This window comes from Ischnura elegans, chromosome X, assembly GCF_921293095.1.
Source record: "Ischnura elegans chromosome X, ioIscEleg1.1, whole genome shotgun sequence".
In the NCBI taxonomy this organism is placed as follows: domain Eukaryota; kingdom Metazoa; phylum Arthropoda; class Insecta; order Odonata; family Coenagrionidae; genus Ischnura; species Ischnura elegans.
Window position 1 is genome coordinate 33,011,591 of NC_060259.1, and position 21,763 is coordinate 33,033,353.

At 38.0% G+C, this 21,763-nt stretch overlaps 1 protein-coding gene across 1 annotated transcript in view; it reads right to left on the bottom strand.

The window, feature by feature from the left end:
- Positions 1–21,763, bottom strand: part of LOC124170947 (suppressor of lurcher protein 1) — a 1,281,814-nt gene that overhangs the window by 1,106,640 nt on the left and 153,411 nt on the right. The gene's annotated exons all lie outside the window — the stretch shown is intronic.

A 21,763-nucleotide genomic window follows, 5' to 3' on the forward strand; every position in this document is an offset into this window, starting at 1 on the left:
ATGCGTACGCATCTACACAAACTCCGGATCCGGAGAAAGGGATTATTTTTCTCTTTGCTCCGATGAACTGCATTGGTGAGTAAAATTTGATCGATTCTCAGTGGCCAGAGAGTGTATTACTTCAACTCAACTCCTCACTCCCCAAAACACTCGCGCGCTGGTGGGATATTGAAGAATTTATTTTCAATCCCGCCATTGGCTGCTTGCTCCTCTTTCCAGCTTCCAAAACAATTTTGATCCGGGGGAAGGGGGCGGGGCTGGTTGGAGGAATTTTTCACGAGCGTAGAGAGAAGACGCTGTGCCTTCGAATGTGAAATGACGTTCCGTCAGGGAAGTGAGACGGTGGTTATCCACCGAGTGGGATGATGGGAAATAAATATTTGTGCGAGCGTGTGTGCAATACGCGCTTCTCTCACTAGAGCACGTGAATAAAAAAAAACAATTTCTCCAAAGAGTGATGTAACCAAAGGAAAAACGAAACCATTTTCGTTTTCCTTAAGCTCAAATGATTGGTATTTAGATTCCTAGTTTCAAAGTTGGAGCTAAAATGCATACTGCTCTACTAAGTGACACAATATGAATTGGTACAAGTAGAGGTGATCGATATTTCGATAACTCAAAATCATGATGCGGATGGCAGTTACGCACAATATGGCAATCGATTTTCGATAGACCAGGGACTGTCGGTGGAAAACGGAAAAGAGATAATAGCCACAAAAGAATGAAAAGTTACCATAAAGAATGAAAGGTTATATAGAGTCAACGAACATCGCAATTCAATGACGCCGTTGGTCGAGAATCGACCGTAACGCAACAGTAAAAATCGGTAACTGCCGAAATTTATAAAATAATTTTGTTCCGACACTCAAGAAGTCAACGACCACGATGACTCCGTTTTCATCATAATTCAAGGAGTGAAATTGCGTATTAACCAAGGAAGTTGTCAATGCAATATGTTTCATCATAATACATCCTCGGAGTTTAACTGAACTGCTTTTTTAAAGAAAAATCCATCTGTAACTGTTCAACATGTTTTACGTGATACCTTCCTCTAGGGATATGTGCACTCAATGTGACCCTGAGTATCATAATAACCTTATATCAAAGCTCCTACATTAAGTCTTGCCTACTGCTTATCATCTATGAAATACCCTGCCAAATTCTTTAAAAATTTTCTTCCGTTGCTACTTTTATGGAGAAATAATATATTCTTAATTTATTTATGACAACTCAATTTTGTTATTATTCTGCATATTGATTCTGCTTCAGACAGTTGTATTTTCATATTTAAACATAGAATTTTAGTGCAGTTCTTCTGCCATTAACTGTAGAAAAAATGTATGCAGATGAATTTGTATGTTGCTTTGAGAGTTTAATTATGGAAATAGTATTAAGTTATATTCAATTTTTTATTATGCCATTGCTCCAAATTATTGATTTTCCTCTATAATATGCTCAAATATTGCACACTATTTTTACTTTTAATGGTTAAATCCCTAGGACGATTAATAAATTATTGATTCATTATGATAACAGATAACCATTTTTCCTCATTTTGCTCTAGATTCTGAAACGCTATCGCGAAGGATCGCAACGCGAATTGAATTGAGGGAGTAAAAAGAATGCAGGAAAGTCATGAATACTTGAAAGAAGCGCGTATATATCAGAGAAAAACTTGATCCAGCCGAGCAATGGAGTTTTGCGGTAATAATTTAATATCACTTTGCTGGGAATATCAAGCCTTCGGGCACCTTAAGCTGAGGAGTATAGCAAACCACTCCAACAATTTTTCCGTAGGAGAGCTAACGTTGAAGCTGAGTTTACAACCCAATGACTACGAATGGCAATACAAGGTCTTCAAAGGATATGCATAGACGTGCCCACCCCTTATGCTTGGAATGCCGCGCTTTGACTAGCTTTCCCGGCAGGGCCCGCTGCTATGTGGTCTCGACGGCTCGTGGAGCATGTGAGGGAGAAATCATTGATCAAGTGCAGTTTTAGACACTCATAATTGCCTAATCGTAAACCTATATTTTATTTGCTACTAATTATTAAACGAGTACTGTGGATAGAAATACGTTTCCGCGGTAAAAAATAGGTCCAAATTAAAAATAATGGAAAATGATGGAGAGTGTAATTTTGCAGTGACTCTCAGGCGTGTCAGACTGCAAGAGATGTAATGGAAATAAATCCTTGAACCATATAACTTAAAACGACTTAGCTATAAAAGTAAACGCCTTTCGGTAGTTTCCAACATCAGTCTTTATGAAATCAAAATAGAATATTTCAAGGTTCGCAGCTACTAAAAACACAGCTAACAATGAAATTGAGTAATAAGTTAAGGAATGCTAAGGTCAAGCAAATGCAAGAACACCACATATTCCGTTAAAATATTTCGCTTTAATGGCATTCGTGTTAAATAGCTCAAGACAGCAAAAGCAAGAGACGCAATAAATAAAAGAATTTCACGCCATTATTTTGGTAAATATGAAAACAAACCGAATCGTATATATATATGCCGGGAAAATATTCTCAGAATTTTAACTCCTGGTGACTTCAAATGCGCGCAGAAATTAGTTTTAAACTCTGAAATCGATCAAGAGACGTTTTCTGAAGAGCCAAGGTTCATAACGCATAAAAAATAGACATTTTGTATAGGCATTATTTTGTTTTACTTATCCCTCAAAATAACAACAATAGACTAACTGCATTTTGATCCTTATCCCTCCACCATCTGATTTTCAGCGGAGTGAATAGTGCATGAAAAGCTCCAACTGAGAAATTATATTAAAGCGCACAGTCACGGAGCAGCTTCTTCTACGGCTGACTGCAAGGGAATCGCTAGATGCTACTAGTGAGAAAGCGGGCTCTGGAGATATCGGGAATGCAAGGGTAGAAGACGGGAGATACCGGCTCCCAGAGGACCTTAGCACGTCTTGCAGAGCGCCCGATCCCCTTCCCATTACGGACGGGAGGAAGCAATTACCTCGGGCCGGACTTGAACCAATATGTCCGACCAGAAAACTCCCCATGCGCCACTCAAAGCCATCCCGGCCAAAAACACTTTTCCACTTCACGTGATTCGACGGAGAATGCAACCCTTCCCGCCTCCTTTTTTCCAAGGGCTTCCTTGGCCACGAACGGGAAATTGGCCGAAAAAAACAACGTTCCAAGCCGAACGTATGGTCATAAGGTATTGGAAGAAGATTTTCTCAAAGATATAAATTCGGAGTTCCGCCAATCATCACTACCACACGATATTAACTTTCACTGAATGATTTCACATTGAAGCCCAGACTTCCAAAAGAGTATAAGAGAGTTCAATAAATGGTAGATAAAATAAAACATAATTAGCGCAATTTTAAACCTAATATATCATAGGAATTACTAGCACATTTTTCCATGAATTTCTCAATAACTCTAACCTTGTAATATCCATCACATAAATAAATGGAAACAACCAAACAGTAGCTAACGCTTCCCACCTCCTATAGGTTTTCCTTGGCCAAGAACTGAAAAATTGGCCGAAAAAAGCAACGCTCTAAGCCAAACTAATGGTCATAAGTGGCTTTTCTGATAGGCATAAAATCGGAGTTCCGCCAATCATCACTCCTACACGATATTAATTATTAAAAAAGTGATTGCATATTGAATCCCAGAATTCCAAACGAGCATAAGCGTGACAAATAAAGAATTGAAAAAATATAATAAATCATTTGAAGGTAATATACAAAAGCCATTACTTGAAAAGTTTTGGCTAAAAAAAATGTCTCGATATCTCAGACTACCTAATATCCATTCGCATTATGAAATTGAAGCAACCGCAATAGTAGCCACAAAGGTGTAAGAAAAAACTCTTCACTGCACATTCCAACGGAGTTGTCAAGGAAATCACGGCTTAGTGTGCTACAACCACTTCCATGATCTATAATTTTTTTTGTAAATAATTTGTAAAAATTTAAATCAGTATTTTGATGTAGAACGCTGTAATAGGAGAAGGAGATGCAGTCTTGGTCGCATAATATTATTGAACGCTGGTCATGGATTTGGTAAAAAATAATTCCACATTTTCAATTACGATGAAATTCCAGGTTTAACGCGATTCGTTAAAAAAAACATTATAATGGCTGAGAAACACGTACGAAAAGAGTAAAAGTCGTTAGTTAGAGGATGAAATACCTTTTAATGTGTAGTTGATCAACAAAATTTACATATTTTCATTTCGTTAATTACTAAAACTAAACACATTTCCACGACGATAAGTGCAATTGAATTGCACTCTGATAAATAATGAGGCCAAAAAAGCAAGCCTACTCTGATAAACTGCTAAATGAAATTTGTAACCAACGCATAGGATGAATGAACCCATTGGGAATAAAAATAATGAAATCGCGTCCACAAATGACGGCGGCATTTGATTGACGAAATGCCCTTTTGCAAAGCAGCCTTTCACGCGGCTGTACACAGCGTGTTTAACACCCTTGCGTTCCACTCGCAACTTGAAACGCTCCGAAATCAAATATTTCTCACCACCTCGTACCTCGCCCGCCCCAAAAACCATGGGGTCTAAACGCTGACCGCTCGCTGCGGCAGACGCCCTGTAATTTTATTGCATCGCACCCACGAGTTAATTTCACGAGCACTTATTCCCTTATTCCATGTTATACTCCCCGCGTCCGTGCCCAGGGTCACTCCCCTGGCCCTCCCGCACACGGGTTAGACTAAAGAGACTATCCCACGCCCCACCTCCGCTAATTTCGTTTGCCAATTTTCCCTCAGTCCCACCGTAACCCAATGCCGGTTCCCCGCAGTGAGCACTCAGTCCTCTGCACAACTAACTCGGTTCCCTACAAAGCCCGATCCATCAAGCATGATGAGGATTAAACATTTCCACTTCGCTCTAATCTACTTCTTTCTCCAAATAATCTCATCCGCCTTCCTTTCCAGCCCTTTCCCTGCAACCATTCCCCCCACCTTATTTCCCCAACAGCAGTTCCACTGTCATGTGAAATGAAACCATCCCATGCAGGCGGTGTTTGTGGGAGGCGACCGACAGGTGAGGTCATTCACGCCATTATGGAGAAACCATGCTTCAGTATAAGCCTCCTCTTTAAGAAAGACCTTCGCTTTGCGTCCCATCTGACGGACGGTTCGCTGTCCTTGAAGTACAATCCTAAGAGCAATGCGATCATACATTCATGCAGCCCGTGAGATTTCTACGCTACCTCTGGGATCTGAACCCAGACCAGTAGGATGGGAATCCAACACCAACAATTGTTACTTTCGGTGTCTAAAAAATTGTAATTTAGGATTGTCAGGTAGTTGTTGATAGAGGAGGATAGAGTATTGTTGAGTGGAGATGGAAAGGAAAAAGTTGCATGAAGGAATGAGAAAATTTAAAAATGATATAATAGTAGGCGTTTTTCCCGGGAAATCACCGATTAACAAAATCACCTGGAATCAGGGGCGAATCATTGTTATGGAGTAGGGGCGGTTCATATTTTTTCGCGGAGCCTCGATGGTATTCAAAACCTATCAGCGATATTGCGTCTGAGTAATTTTGGTCTGCGTAGATAACCTACTAGATTCTGGCGTATTGTATTCAATAAATCGACGTTAAAAATTTTTCACCGCTTGGCCGAGTGAAATGTCGACAGACAGACGCATGATTCACATAAATTTCTAAAGTTATTCGTTGCCATCTAACTAAGCAGAAATATGTGACTGTCCCGAATGTGAGGATGAGAATAAGATGCTCTTACATATTCATAAATTATGCTTATAATTGTTTGTTTAAGCGGTGAAATGCAAAAATTTAATTGGAGAGTAACGTTCAAGATTACAATGTTTTCAAGTTTTCCAGAAAGTATGGGTTGGAGGCAATCTTCCCTCCTGCATCCGATAGAGCCTAGAAAACCTTCAATTTTACGTCAATGAACACTATATTAAAGGAATTTTCAAAATCTAAAAGTGAGTCCAAAATAGTATACGGCTTTTATTGAATCCGGTGATATTTATGATATGATCAATGAAATGAACTCCACGATATCATCCACTTTTATTATATTTAAGCCTTTAAGATCCTAACGAAATACACCATTTGCATTGCATTTCCGAAATCATAGCTCAAAAATTAAAATCATAATCATAAAAATAAAGTTCTTTCGTATTGTGCTAAACTTTAGGGCCTATGCGTGACCGGTAAATGTTAATCGATTTTGGTATTTTTTAAATCTTTTGTTTTGTCTATATAACTTGCAACTTTTCTACACTATTACGACTTTGAAATAAAAAATCCTAACACATAGAGTGGATGATAATTCAGGTAACCCAAGTTGCATTTTTAAATGCTACAAAGCATATGAAATAAAACTATTGGACATGAACCAGGATAACTATTTTAGAAATTGTTCTTCATTTCATGCTGAAGGCATATGAGTAGAAAAATTTTGCAACGGCTATATTGGCGTCAGTCTTCTGATGAGCATGTGTATATGGATTCAACAACCACTCTTGGATGAAGCAGAGAGAGACAGGTAGCAAAGAAGCAAACCAAAGCACCACTCCCAACCTCCCCCCCCCGTAACTCATCTATTTATTATTCATCCACTTCCATTCCCCCTTCTCTTCCATTCCTCAGCCCACCGCGCAGACTCTCAAAACGCACTCTCTTCCATATTTCCATTCCTTCACTTCATCCACTCCACCACCTCCATCCAATACCAATCGCCATTCTCTACCGGCACTCCCTGCCACCATCACACGCCCCCGCAAATCATCCCCACGGTAGAGTCTGCCACCAAAATGTCGGAGAATTTGCTTATCGATTTGATATAAAAATATTTACCCAGAGAAAACTGAAACTAAATAAATTAGTTTTCTTAAATTGAAAAATATGTGAACACAGCGTAGATGGCATAAACTAGAGGTGCAAGAAACAGAAGAATCCTGTGCCATTATTTTGGTAAATATGAAAACAGCGCGAATCTTAAAAAAAATGTGAATAGCTTAAGCTAAAAATGCAAGAAATAAATGAATACTGCGCCATTACTTTCGTAAATATGAAGACAACATGAATATTATAAATATTTGGAAAAATATTGTCAGGATTTTTTCTCGTATTGGCATCAAACGCTCACACAAATAAGTGACAAACACTGAAAGCAATTTAAACGCCTTGTTCTTATTTTTTTAAAAATTATATGTGCTGTAAAAGTCATAGGTATAACACAGATGCACTTAAAATTAATCCGTACAACTTCATAAAAATGATCCACTTTAACAGGAAGGTTTTCATAAGAATTTTACTTGAAAAATAATGGAGAAGAACAGTACTTGAACGCATGTCTTTAGCGTTGTTATTCATTCGGTGAGGATATAAGCTGCATTAACTCGATTCAGAGATAACTTGTTTATCTTCTGCAGTTCACAAATCGCCAAATAATAAATTTATGGAAAAATCACTTTCATTTCGCACACTAAAGTCCTTTTCGCCTAACTTCATGCCTTTGAAGTTTTGAAATATCAACTATGAAAGCATTACGCGGCGTACAGCAGACGGATAAATGCATTTTACGTTATCATAGACCTCAGCAGCATCCAGCAATTACAAAAGCAATCCACAATATTTTAGATCTTCAGGTATTCTAGCCGCGAGAAATTCGTAAGCGTTACAGATAAACATCTAATAATTCCATCGTATTGCATTTCATATCAACTCTGGCTAAATACCGGCAGTACCAATTAAATCTATTGATTATATTAGATGCGCACTATTACTTTGATCTATGGCAGTAGTATGAGCCGATAGCTTTACCTTCAATGCACATATCCTCTACAGATAATTAAATTCATTTTGCAAGGAATAAAAAGAAAAGGTCTCCGCAAAAAGATGGCATAATATGCTTCGGTGAAATTCGAACCAAAAATCACCCAATTTTGGAACGAATGTTTTCTTACGTTCCTCTGTAAGTAATATTTTCTTTGGCATATTTTTCTCTACTGTTCATGTGAATGAGCAGAATTTACCTATACGATCAAATTTTTATAAGACACCTGAATTCAAACTATGACCAAAATGATCTCCGATATTTAAGTATGCATTATGACTGGTATATGGTATAATCATTTATGTCATTTCGTGATTGTTTGAAAATCAAGTTTGAAAAATAGTCAAGTTCGGTCAAATGTTTTCAAAGCACAGAGCCACTCACAATGCGCTCTTTACGCATTCTCACTCACTAGCTCACTCCAACCACTTGCAAAGACAGATCCTTTCACCATCCACCACTCACACTGCACACAAAGTTTTCACCTTTCAATCCAATCCCCATTCACAAATACAGAATCTTATCAAAATGTATCCCTTGTCGTTGCTATCTATCCCCTATTTCGATCTGGTTATCGTAATGCTGTTCCAATTACAAGGTCATTAAAGTACTTTTTGCGAACTACGTCACCCTTTTTGCCATAAAAATCAAACTCTCCTACGGTAGAAGTCAATTGCTTTTAATATACTTTCCCTGATTTGATCATAAATCTACTATACAGCATATAAAAGCATTATACGAAAGTAAAATGCTTTTACCATCTTCGATTGGCCAAGAAACTATTTTTCCACTCTAAGCAATGTAACTGCGTTTCAAAAGTATCATTTATTCAATAAAATAAAATTATTCCGTATACAATCATGGCACTAGATGGCTTTAAGCTCAGCCGCGAGATCAAAATGCTTAAAACTGCAAATTTTCCTCGGTCAGACAAAGACAGTGTTCCTACGAAGCCTCATTATCCTCATCCGACGAAATTTCACATGCATCATGCGTTTCCCCCCCAATTATACTACAGTACAGCAAGTGCTAAAGTCTTCAACATTTTCATTCGTCACAAAAAATATCAATATTTCAATGATGGGGCAAAGGTAAACACTTTATAAACGATATTTTTGGCGCTGCAATTTACTACACTCTTTATTTATGTGTTTCACTGAATATTTTTCTCCTCTTCAATGCATACCGTAAGAGGAACTTCTTACCTCTTATGGCATGGATTGGAATCTTATTAAATTATTTCGGTGGTAAAATATAAGGACGATTAAAAAATGGTCACTATCTACTTGAGAAACATAACTTACCTCACATTTTCATGTACTGCAGAAATGAATCTTAAAACTCCTTTAAATTTTGCGTCCAATTCTATTTTAATCAATTTAAAAAATCATGAATTTCAATGAGACATCTGACTTTACACTTCAAATATGATCCACCCTGCAATTAGCGCTCCATACCAATAATTCACCTTCAAACGGAGAATAATTTCCAAGTAACGCTCCTTAATTGCGAGGGTGCTTACTGGGTCACATGCGCGATGCTTCATTTCCCGCTAGAACCCGCAAACAGCCGCTGCGTCATCCGCTCGCCTCGTTACTATATCAATCCACAATTTAGTAACGGCTACGAGGGACAAATTGTAGCACTCAAAACTGAAATATGTCGACCACTTTACTCCGCAAGATATATACGCGCTCATTACGCGTGACTCCTAAATGGTTCACCGGCAAAGTGACCGTCCATCTCGGACTGCTGGAGGCGAGGCTTGATTTCTCACGGGCTTGGAACGTTCGTTTTTCCGCCCGGCGCCGCTAGGGTGCTTGCCTCCGACTCTGGGGGCGGATGGATCTGGGGGGGCCGGGATGAGAAAAGGGGCATAGTGGGGATAGGAGGAGAAGTGGCAGAGTGGCAGGGGGATCGAGGGGGGCCTGGGGGCAGGGGGGGCAGCCCCAGAAGACGAAGATCTCAGCCTCTTCCCTTGAAGTGCTCGCCAGCCGAGCAAAAAAATATACGACGTGGATGGAAACAGAGGCGAATCCGCCAATAATGGCGCCTGAAATCTCCCAAAGCGCTCCACCTCCCATCCCCGATGAGAACCACATTTTAGCATAGGGCAATATCAATCAGGGGTTCCCGAAAGACAAGGGCGGAGCAAAAAGTGTAGACATCTTTCGCGGGTTTCATTCGCTCGATTCTCGCGCGCCTAGCCTCTCGATAACATTGGGTCCCGGAAACGATTCAGGTAACCTCGACAGGAAATTTAGTCTCCGCGAAGGAGTCAACGTTTTTCTGTTAAGAGGTGGAGCGTTAACCAAGAATTTGTCTCCAACCCTCCATTCAACGTCTACGACATTACTTGAGTAAGTTTGTATAGTAAGAAATGAAGTCAAAATTATTCCAATTAGAATAATGCCAACATTTTGTGTTTACATCAGGGAAGGCTTGCTAATAGCCAACGCCTCTCCAACGAAATGTGCTGGCTTTATTTAGAAATTATCACATGTCTTCAATTCGAAGTCGCATACACTATTGATATTAGAGGCGTGACACGGCATAAAAATAAATACAAATAGGGATATTCCAAAAATAAATTCAAATCGGTAATTGCTATGGTATGAAGGAAACTGAAGTATTTCCCTGATAAAAACGACAAATTTGACGCAATTTGAAATCTAAGTTTGCCATCTACAAAAAGGAAAATCATTTCGCATGAAATTGTTTCATCTATAATGCGCTATAACATTTCTCTCTTTGATAGTGCTGGCGTATTTCATGCAAATTTCTCTCCGCTGCTAAATTATGTTAGAATCTCCGTACAAAACTATTTTTCTGACGCACGAAGTGGGACGCAGGTCATAAGTACACCCGAATATAATATGGATCTCTCAAAATTAACACGGCAGGAAAATTTCTGGTACAACCCCTTCTCACGGGTGCTTTCAGCACTTAGTATCTATCTAAATTTACAAGTGAGAGAAAAGCAAGTGAAATATGAATCACTCTACTATATAGCTACTATCTATCTATAAGTGTTGATCAACTTTCATATTCGGTAGCGGCAGGTTAAAGTCTTCGCCTGCCATACAATTGGTCACAGTTCGATTCCTGTTTGGATCTTTTGTCCCTATTCAGGACATGGTTGTTTATACAGGTGTACCTGTTAATTTGTTGAAAAAGCGCGGTATACAAGGCCTATAAGAGCTGTTTTCGGTGGTATATGAATAAAGAAATATTATGCCTATCAATATTTGAATAAACGCCATTGATTACATCTATCAAAATTACTTACATTCAACACTATTTTCGCGAATAAATGGAAGAAATCATTGTCTCACTGCTCTTTCAAATTTCGTCCTTCATTGGGGCAACTCATAACACCAGTAAAAAATGAATACCTTTCAAGCCAGATTTATTAAGTGATGCCAAAGAGCAATAACGTGAAACCAATGGCCCAGTGTTGAGAGCTATTAATTTCTACGCTACGATACCTTGCCTTCTCTTCACATTCAACACGACTCTCTCTCTCTCAAAACAGTCGTCACTTTCTGGCGAAAGTGGAATGATAGAATTTGAGGCCGCCATATATTTTCTGAATACAAACGCTTTCATACCCTGTCGAACAGATTTACGGTGGTGCTTCGTATTGAAATCACTTACATAAAACGGCCATCGGACTTCGTTGAGGCTAGGCACAGAGTGATTCATGGATTCCAAAAAAGTGGAAGCCGGAAAAAAGTGAGCTTGTGGTTAGGGAAATACATTATCTGGAGTAGGGGATATATTGGGAAAGTGCCGACTGGCAGCAAAAAAGTTTAGGTGGCATGATGGTGAAATATGGGGTAGCGATTTTGTACAAATAAAGTTTTCGAGGATATCCCAGTATTAATTTTCTGTTTATTAACCACCTCTGTCAGGTGAAAATATAGCGAAGAAATTTTAATATCTCATGGAATTTAAAAAAAGTTTTACCAGCCCAAAAACCATATACTCCCATTCAAAATAATAATAAGGCAAATTTATGAGTTAAAATGAATATTTTGAGCGACAATGCGTTCATAAATAAATTAATATATATTTTTATTCGTCATCATTAAGAGAATGATGTGAAGAGATTAATCGAGGGAGTCGATGTGGAGGAATTAATCGTAAAAGTATCACTAAAAATATTGCATTCAGTGGCGTAACTAAAAATAATTTCAACTACAATAACCCCAGTATCTGCCTTAACATTACAATAATTATTGATTATTATTAATAATCACATTAAAATTGCCTCACATACGTTTTTGAACGTGATAATTTATCTACGTACAGAGTATATAGATAGATACCTACACGACACCTAGATATACCTACACGAAAATATTTATTTTCTTAATTTGAAAATATTTAAACATATATCAAGCAGATACCAGGAACAGTGTTCCGCTACTGTATCTTCTGAGATCTTTGTATCCCACCCAATGCGTTTTTTGTTACAATACCTGTTGCTTGTTCCTCGATTTCTATCACAATCCATTACATAACGGCTTGAAATAAATACCATATGACGCTCAAATATGTGTGGTTCAGAGAACGTTTCTTGTCGATGAAAAGTTTCATCAGTAAGGAAGAAATATTCTGCATGACTGAGCTCGACCAGGATATTTTCGCGTTAGAGGGAATTTTTCGGAAGTGACTGTTCTATCAGATCAATTTTATATTTAAGATCTCAAAAATAAGTTCTTAAGTACTCATCGATATGCATACTCCGAGGTAGCAACTAAAGCAATCTTAATATTAAATTAAACTGTCGAACTTTAAATTTTTAAAAGGTGATCCTGTGCTGCATCGCGGAATTTTATCACACAAATCAATTTTTAATATTAAATAGCGCAAGACAGAAATGTGTGTTGTAGCGCTTACAGAAGTGAAAAGAAATCGATGTAATTTTGATGCAACCCATGATTGTGTAAGAAATTAAACACTCACAAAATACGATAGATATCATTATCAGAATTTATAGGTACAAAAATAATTACCCCTCATTTAAGCTTAAAACACAATACTTCGTGCTCCACGGTCGTAAGTTGATACTTGGCTCATAAAACGTCACTCAATGAGTGAAAGCCCTTTATGCCGGTTGGGCGGGGTAGAATAACTTACTATGCGCTGAAAATACGTCATTCTTTGTTTTACTGAGGTAAAAGTGCCAGTTTCTCTTACTGTATTGAGAAAACACTTAAGTTTCGTAAAATAGAGCATTTTTATATTTATGACTGTGTTGACAAGCAACTTTGCTTACTTACGTCGCCTTTATGCGATCGCTAAAGCGTTGTGATCTGTTTACGCATAGGTATTCAGACGACTGCATTTCAGCTATCATAAGAGATAGCTCAACAAGTGCCTCACTTATTTAACTCAGATAGTACGTCCAATAATGAGGGATTACACTATAAATGCGTGAATATTCTTAACGCAAGTCCTCGTCATTGGCATTGCAATATTCCACTTAAAATACATGCATTTATTTCGATGAAACTCATATAGATTAGTAGTTACATATTTTGTACTCATCACTATCGAAGGGACTTTGATTAACGTTTACACGTCTAGGTTAGCAACGTTTTATAGAGCGTGTGTAATGGCACCGCCGTTTGAAGGTGATAGCATCGCCTCAAAACATGGAAGAAGTTAGCCCACCATAACTGCCCACGGTATTCTCGGGAGTGACACGGTGTCGGTAAAAAATTATAGCAATTAAAAAACAAAATGTACATTGGCTTCTAAAGAATGGCTCCTAAAAAATGTAGATTTGCTCCCAAATTTATATTGGCTGGCTATGTAAAGACTTAACACTAGAATGCCGAAGGGTGTCATTTTGACACCCTACGCGTACATTTTTTACGGAGCTGGCCCTTAGAGAGTGTTTTAGAAAAAAATCTTTCGTGACTTTTATTCAATTTTAGATCTTAACAAAACGACAGTAAAAGGGACCCCCCCCATAATTTTTTTCGTCTCAAAAATTCAAATTTACCTTGAATGCCGGAGGGTGTCATTTTGACACCCAGTATATAATATCATTTCTTTCTTCGGTTTAGGTCTCTCGTGGGATGCGGCTTGATAATTATTTGTCAAATTAGTATAGTTTAGTACATTATCTTCATGTGTAGTACCTTTAGGCATAGTATAGTATATTACCTTCATGATTGTTTGTTTTACATAATTTCAATGAGCATAGGCTGTACGTATACTACTTATTTCAAAAGTTTAGTAGCTCGTAAGGTAAGTATATTCCGCTGCCTTTTTCAAATGATTCGCCTTGAAACCAGCTAGTTTTTTTTTACCGCGGTGACACTTATTTTCCCTGAAACATTGCAGTGAAGTGACGCGCGCGACAATGCAGTTAGCTGCTGCCGAGCCTCTGTGTTCGGCTGCCTGGCTCGCGAGCGTGTTTGGCGGACTGGGTCGCTTGTGTGTCGCGACCTGCAGCTTGACTTGCTTCGGCAGTTCTGTCTTGATAATGGCACTGCATAGACGTATTACGACGGAGCAAAGTATTGCAATACTAAACGATATTTTTGGAGACGTGTCGGAGAAAGGGTCTGATGCAGATCTTGAGACGGACAACGATTGGGTTGCACAGGAGGTGAAATTTAGATAATCCAAAAATGATTAAAATAGTGAGCACGGTCAGTTTCAGTGTTTTTTATATTACAGTTTAGTAATTTAATCACGAAAGATACACATATTTATTTTACAATACGCATATACACATAATTGAGTTACTGGATCTGCACTGGTTATCGGACAGAAAAGAAATTGTGCGTGGTCGTGACATGGTGTGCCGACGTGGAAGGGGCACTGGGTAGACTTCAAGGCGACTTCAACTCCTTGTTCAAGATCCTAAGAAGGAGATGGCCATGCTGAGGAATCATAACCTGAGCCTAACATAACCATTGACGAACAGCTGTTTCTAAGCAAAGCTAGATGTCCATTCAAGCAATTCATGTCACCAAAGCCTGATAAGTATGGGCATAAATACTGGTTTGCAGTATATAAAGACAGTATGTATTTGGTAAACTGATTCCATTAACTTCCAGATAGACCAGAGGCGTCAAGGACGGCTCTCGTCAAGCTGACGATCGCGTTTCAGATCATGTTGTATTGAAACGTATGCAACCCTACATGAGCAAGGGCAGGAATGTAACCACTGGCATTTGTTTCACATCACTTTTGCTAGCTCTACTCGAAACAAAAGGGTACTTGCCTTTCGGGAACCGTAAATAATGGAAGAAAGGAAATACCTGGTGAAATAAAAGTTTCTCGGGAAGAGTTGTAATCAACTAAATTGAACAAAAATAGTGACGTAACACTTACTGTTCATCACGGCAAACAGAAAAAAATGTGTTCTTGTTCTATGATCTCTTCGCCCTCATATTGACATTGGTAACAACTCTAACAAATCGCCCGAAACTGTAAGGTGTTGTAATGAGATAAACTTTGAAGTAAATATCATTGATCATATGGGGCGGAAATATTTGGTCAGAACTAGAACCAGGCCTGTTTTTTCTTTCCAGAATACTTTTGACTTGGTCACTATAAATTTCTGGATAATATATATAAGGAAATAACTTCACAAAAGATGTCCCGAATTATTTCTACAAAATTTATCAAAACAGCTTGCTTTTCCTTACATTGCGTCAACGAATATCTAGCAACCAAATCCAGAACTGACTAGGGATTGTCAAGTATAGATAAAATGCAATGAAAACAGAACTGTTGCTTTTTGTAAGCTTAGTGAAAAGTCAGTAAACCTACGGCCAAAACAGACCAAAAGTGCCAGAATGTAGAGAATCTACTATTTAGATGAAGCTTTTTGTAAGTCTGTATGAAAAGTCGTGTAAGTCTGTCGGTTTCTTTTTGGGTTCATACGAAGTTTTTGTATTTTATTTTTAAAAATTTCTTAGTTTTGTGGCCGCAATGGTTTTATTTTAATTTTCGCCTTTTGAAAAACACTTCTACATTCTATGACGAAAAATTGATGAAAAAAGTTAACAATAATAATAAAAAGAAAAGCAATACTGTCATATTCATTTTAATTGTTTTGCACAAAATTTAACCAATTACAGTGAACAATAAATACTTATAAAAGAGTATTCAATGATTATATATAGGTATTATTGCACTTTCATGCGTCCTCCGACGTTTCAGCGCAATCTTATCGATGGATGCCGCATTCTAGGAGTGTATTTTTTTGTAAAAAAATTTTTACTTCAATGATACTCTATTAAAACATTAACTTTTTTTTAAATATTAGGGCACAAAATCAGTATCAAACAAAAGTTGACACTATTGACTCCGAAATAAAGCTAATCTGCAACGTAACATGCATATAAAAACATGGGTGTCATAATGACACCCTTCCGGCATTCTAGGGGATACAAATTTCCCGGCATTCTAGTGTTAAAAGAATGGGAGAAAATTATTTTATCGAAATTCTCTCTAGCAGTTGAATAAAATCATTACAGTTTTAACGATTCAAAAATCGACAATTCGTCATATTTTCTTCCTTCAGTTTTTTTTCTATTTTCTTTTATGTTCTACATCCGAAATGGAAATATGGAGACCGCAAGTTACATACAGACATTGTAATGAATATTTTTCAACGGCTTAGTTAAACGCTCCGCGAATTCTGCATCTGCGAAATAGCCTTCATTTTAATATTAACCCGCGTCAGGACTGCTATGGCTGTAAGAAGCCACAAAGACAGAGATACAAATTAAAGAAAAACAGTCCCCAGTATCATGATAATGAATAGACACGATCAAATAATTTGCTTAAACAATAAAATTGGTAATATTCGCCACATGCTACAGAAATATGAATAATTGTAGGATTATCATCCCAGTAGTAGAATAAAAAGTAATCGACCCCAAATAACTGCCGCAGACTATACAAGAGACTATAAATGATGGAGGGAAATATTAATGAATGGACAAGCCAAATTGGCAGCCGATGAATAATGTTAGATCCGGCAGTCGTATAACGCCTCCCACGAGAGACCAGTGATTCAAAATTACTACAAAGACGGATCTCGAAGTTATTTCGTTATTTTAATTGTGATAATTTTCAACTGACACCACATCACTCTCCAGAATCTCGGTTCAACTGGCGCAAAATTCCTGGAGCTTTCATCAAAGATACATTTAGTTTCGACAGCAGCGTATTTCGCTGATGAATCTCGCTCTTTGAAGATAATGACAGCGGATATCCCGTTCAATCTTCATACATTGCTTCGTAATTGCAATTTTTTTCATTTATTTTACCGGGTGCTGCTTTGATTTCCGTCGTAATGAATCGTTCAAAAACATGGGTAATTAGGACCGCGAATGATAATCATTTGAGCTTTTTGAGTTGTCGTCTCATGCTTTCAAAATGTACAAATTAACCCCGAAATTATAATTATTACTATTGTATTGAGCTAACTTCCTGCTGTACAATTTTTTGTGAAATGTTTATATTCCGATTTGGGTAACCGTGAGCATGAAGAGCAATCAAAATTTGAGGAAAACGCAATTTAATTAAAAAAGGCGACTTGAAGACGCGCACTATTTTGCAATGAATATAATTTTAAATCTTAATTATTTAAACTTAGTCATAAACATAGAGATTTCGCCTTTGATTACTTTTTTGTGTCAGCAAGCATAAAGCTTTTCATGAATCGCATTTAGAGCGACATTTGTTAATGCTTCAAACAAACAAGAAAGGAAAGCTGAGCTGTAGCTTGTACTGCTGAGCTGCAAGCCTTTTTCTTACTTTTACGCGCATATTCCTGGCAATTATAAAAGCATTACAAATTATGATAACTTGATACCACTTGCAGTACTATACGAATATAAACAATGTCACACTGACACAGAGGCTACGAGACATCTGCTTCACTGAAAACTAAGTGTAAGCGATAATCCTATCAGTAGTAAGTTTAAATTCCCTAGTTTCAGTTTAAGAATTGTTAATTTTCACTTCGTAATTCGGGGAAATCAATCCTTAATGGTCAGTGACGAATTTGCGTCGGATAGACTAACGGCATGGACGAAGGGGCACGCCGTAAAAATGCTCCCGATCAGCGTAGCCATCGAATTTTGTATTGACAACGTCCATGCCTAGATCACACTAGTAACGTAAAAGGCAAGTGCCACGGTAGGGTGTACTCGAATCTCCACAGCGTCAAATCTCGCTCTACCCTTGTGGGCCGTTCCAAGAGAGCGCCAAAGCCGCGGGTTCAGGAAACCTCAATTCGAGGTCATTCCCTCGGATGGAATGTCTAAACAAGATTCGGCCATTGCCAAATTTCTCCAACCATGTCGAGACGCTTCCTTCCACTCCTGACAAGCCGTGCCGCGCCACCAGAAAACCCTCCAGGGGTTTTTCATTTGACAGATCCCCGGCCTTGGGAGATTCCTTCCCAAGCACATCCCCTGCCCACAGAATTGCGGTCGGCTTGCCTGATCGCCGTACGGGCTTCTGGTCTTCAACCACCTCTATTCACCGCCACGGTGTTCCGTCTTCTACCGGAATTCCTGCAATACTCACACTCAAGTAGCGCATTGCTCGTGGTGGTTACGTGACAAAAATGACTTCCGAATTTTAAACGGAAAGAAAGCACTTCCCTATTTCAACACTCTCTTTAATATTCCACGATTTCTTTAACCCAACCTTCTTTGGTTTGAAAATGTCATTTTTTGCTGAAACCTCAATCTGCCAAAATGAAAAAGAATGGAAATAGATAAATGCTTTCCTTATGTAAAATTATAAATATTTCCACCGAATCACGCCCGAAGCTGCACTTGTTCACGATTTTGGAATTCCTACGCTGATCAAAGCATGAATTCAAATCGCCTGCAAACTCCAAATTAAAAATATAATTAAGAATTAACGAGAAATATACCATAAAAGTCAAGTCTCCGATATCATAAAATCCATTCAATAGGGATGAATTGGATAAAACAGCTGTAAAAATGACAGTGTACTTACCATAAGCAGCACAAAATTAAGTAGTACACGTAGGTATATTTTGAGAAATGTATCCATCTTGCAGCTTTCACATACCTTTATTACATGACTGTGTTACAGTGAAAATAAAATAAAAAATTCACATATTTATGTTTGTTACCCGTTGACACAACGAAATATTGATGAGTAGCTGCCACATTCCATTAATTTTGAAGTAGAATTAATGTTATCAATTAGCAGAGACTTAGATGCGTTGCTAACCTTTTTGGCAGTGATCAATGCAGGTACCAGAACCTGTATTTTTATCGATTTTGAAATTCCTACGCTGATTAAAGCACGTACGTCATTACAATCGCCACGTATGCCATTTCAATCGGTTACCTCATTCAGTGCTTTTGAATTCGGTTTTATAATTGGCAAGCACAATCTACGGAGGTAAGGGCACTCAATGTTCCAGAGATATTTTTTTATCTGTCGCTCGCATCCAATTCAAACTGATACTACCATTGCAATAGACCATGATGGGACGTCAGGCTTTCATAATGACTGGGAAACAGGAATCACTACACGTCAGAAGCATGCATCGATGAGAAATTCACATCAATTTCAAAACTAGATTCACGATTGCGAATCAAGTACCTTTTTAACCGTCATAGTGCCATGGGCCGATATAATGGCTTTTGCTTCACGGGAAGTGCCACTAGCCCATACATGACCTCAAGGATAGACTGGACTTAAAATCATACTAAATAAATACATTTTATTTCACTCCTTACCCAGTGAATTAGAATATTATGAACAACAAATGATTGCATTTCAATAGAGCAAAAAAATATTACACTGACATCTAAAATAGTACTTCATATTGTGTTTTTTCATAAAGTTCGGTAAAATTCTTAAATTAACATTGGAACCTTTTGCTAGCACTACGAAATTTCGATGGCATTAAGAGGGTTAGCAGCCGTAAGGAAGAGCCCTTTAAAAAATCGCTTTCGTTTCTCGCGTAGTCGACCAGGTGGGTCGATTTGTTTTCCGTTGGCCACTCTGGTGGGAGTGGGCGGGCATTCCAGAGGTCAGTGACCTGCGCATCTGCGCGGGTCGTGGACGAGAGCTCGAGTCGCTGAATACTCCCGCTCCTCCAACCCCTCACTTCTTCCCCACCGCTCGAGTGCATCGAATGCCCAGAGGCATTACATATCACTCGACGCTGTTTTGTATCATCCACGCCCTTCATGTTCTTCACGTCTTTCAATCGAGTTCTGGGTCTGTTAAATCATAATGCGAGCATTTATTTCTGTAATGCGTACAATATGGAATGGTTTCTGCTTTACCACAGCGTGATCCTTCTCTTTTGTTGAAAATACTGTTATATTGAACCTTGTACCACATTATGTACCACATAAATGTAAAATATTGCTATATTGCCCTTCTACCAGTGGTCCGCACTGGGTGCTTTTGTTTGACTTCGTATTATTTTTCTTTTCTTTTATGCATGCATCGATTCTGAAAATGTAAAAAGTGATGTACACGGAAATAGATAAAACTATTATTAGGTACTTCATTTTCTCCACATTTACGTAACACTGACTTTGGAAACGTCAGTACTTAGAAGAATGAAGAATGTAAAATAGATTGACCGAGGAATTAATGAGGAAGTGCTAAGAATAATGGGAGTAAGGAAGAAGTCTTCTAAAGTTCTTATTGAGAAGACGGAACAACTTATTTGGCCATATTATGAGACATGATGGCCATAAAAAACGATCCTTGAAGGACGGGAGGAAGGGAAAAAGGGCAAGGGACGGCCCCGAATGAGCTACATTGGACGATTTATAAAGGATGTCAAAGAGAATAAACACGTTTCCATAAAAGGCAAGCGAATAGGAAAGAGGAATACAGAGCTGCGTCAAACCAATCTTTGGATTGTTGGCTAATGACGATGAGTACTTATTTATCTCCCACATCCTGGTGCTATGTTGTGATGTGTAATTTTTTTTCTTTCATCCGTTGCTCTTAGGTCATCTAAAAATATGTTTACGTAGAAAGGTCGCTAACGTTTGAAGCCTAGGAATCCAGAATGGCCAACTGTGCGAACTAGAAAGAGATTTATTCTATTTTTAGGCCACCATGCATTTATTTCACGGTCACTAGATGAACACAAATTTGTAGTAAGGGTACATTTCGTACCGATGCGGACAAGTTGTTTATTTTTTTTCGTATTTCATTATATTCGTAGCTGTTAACCAACATTTGTACCCAATTGTCCAAACATTCTTCAGTTTTATAGCTTACCCTTCCAAACTAAGCCTTGCATACATACACCAATATATGAATAGGGTTCGCTTTGGTTTATGGCTAAGGGATCCAGACTTGCCACCTATACTAACTAATAAACTTTAGCAACATTCTTTTGACAAACATGTACTTCTCAGCCACTTTCTGGAATTTCTGTTCAGATAATGCTTTTGGGTATCGACATATCTTCAAATGTTTCATCTTTTCTGTAAATCAATATGCCTTTGTCGACTTTTATTTTAAAGTAAATCTTTATTTACACCGAGAGGATTTTTAATAAGAATTATTTAAATTTCCCACACACACAACACCGTTTGTTTATTCATAAAGCTAATGCAAAGTTTACTACTCCTACTCTAACTACCAGGAGATGAGTTGAAGATTAGCCAGTTTTTTTCAGAAAACGCGGATGATAGAATATCAATTGAATGGGCAAAATATACGATGAGTAAGGATTAGAATTATTGGATTGCATTAACGGTTGAAATAAATATTTTTCAGGTATTAATATTTCATTAGTTTTTATCATGTTTATTACTTTATACTATAATAATTGAACGTGACCAGAAAAATGGTAACAAAAATAATGTTTTAAATAAAACGTCATGCATCGAATTAAATGCTTTTCATTACAGTTTGCATTACTT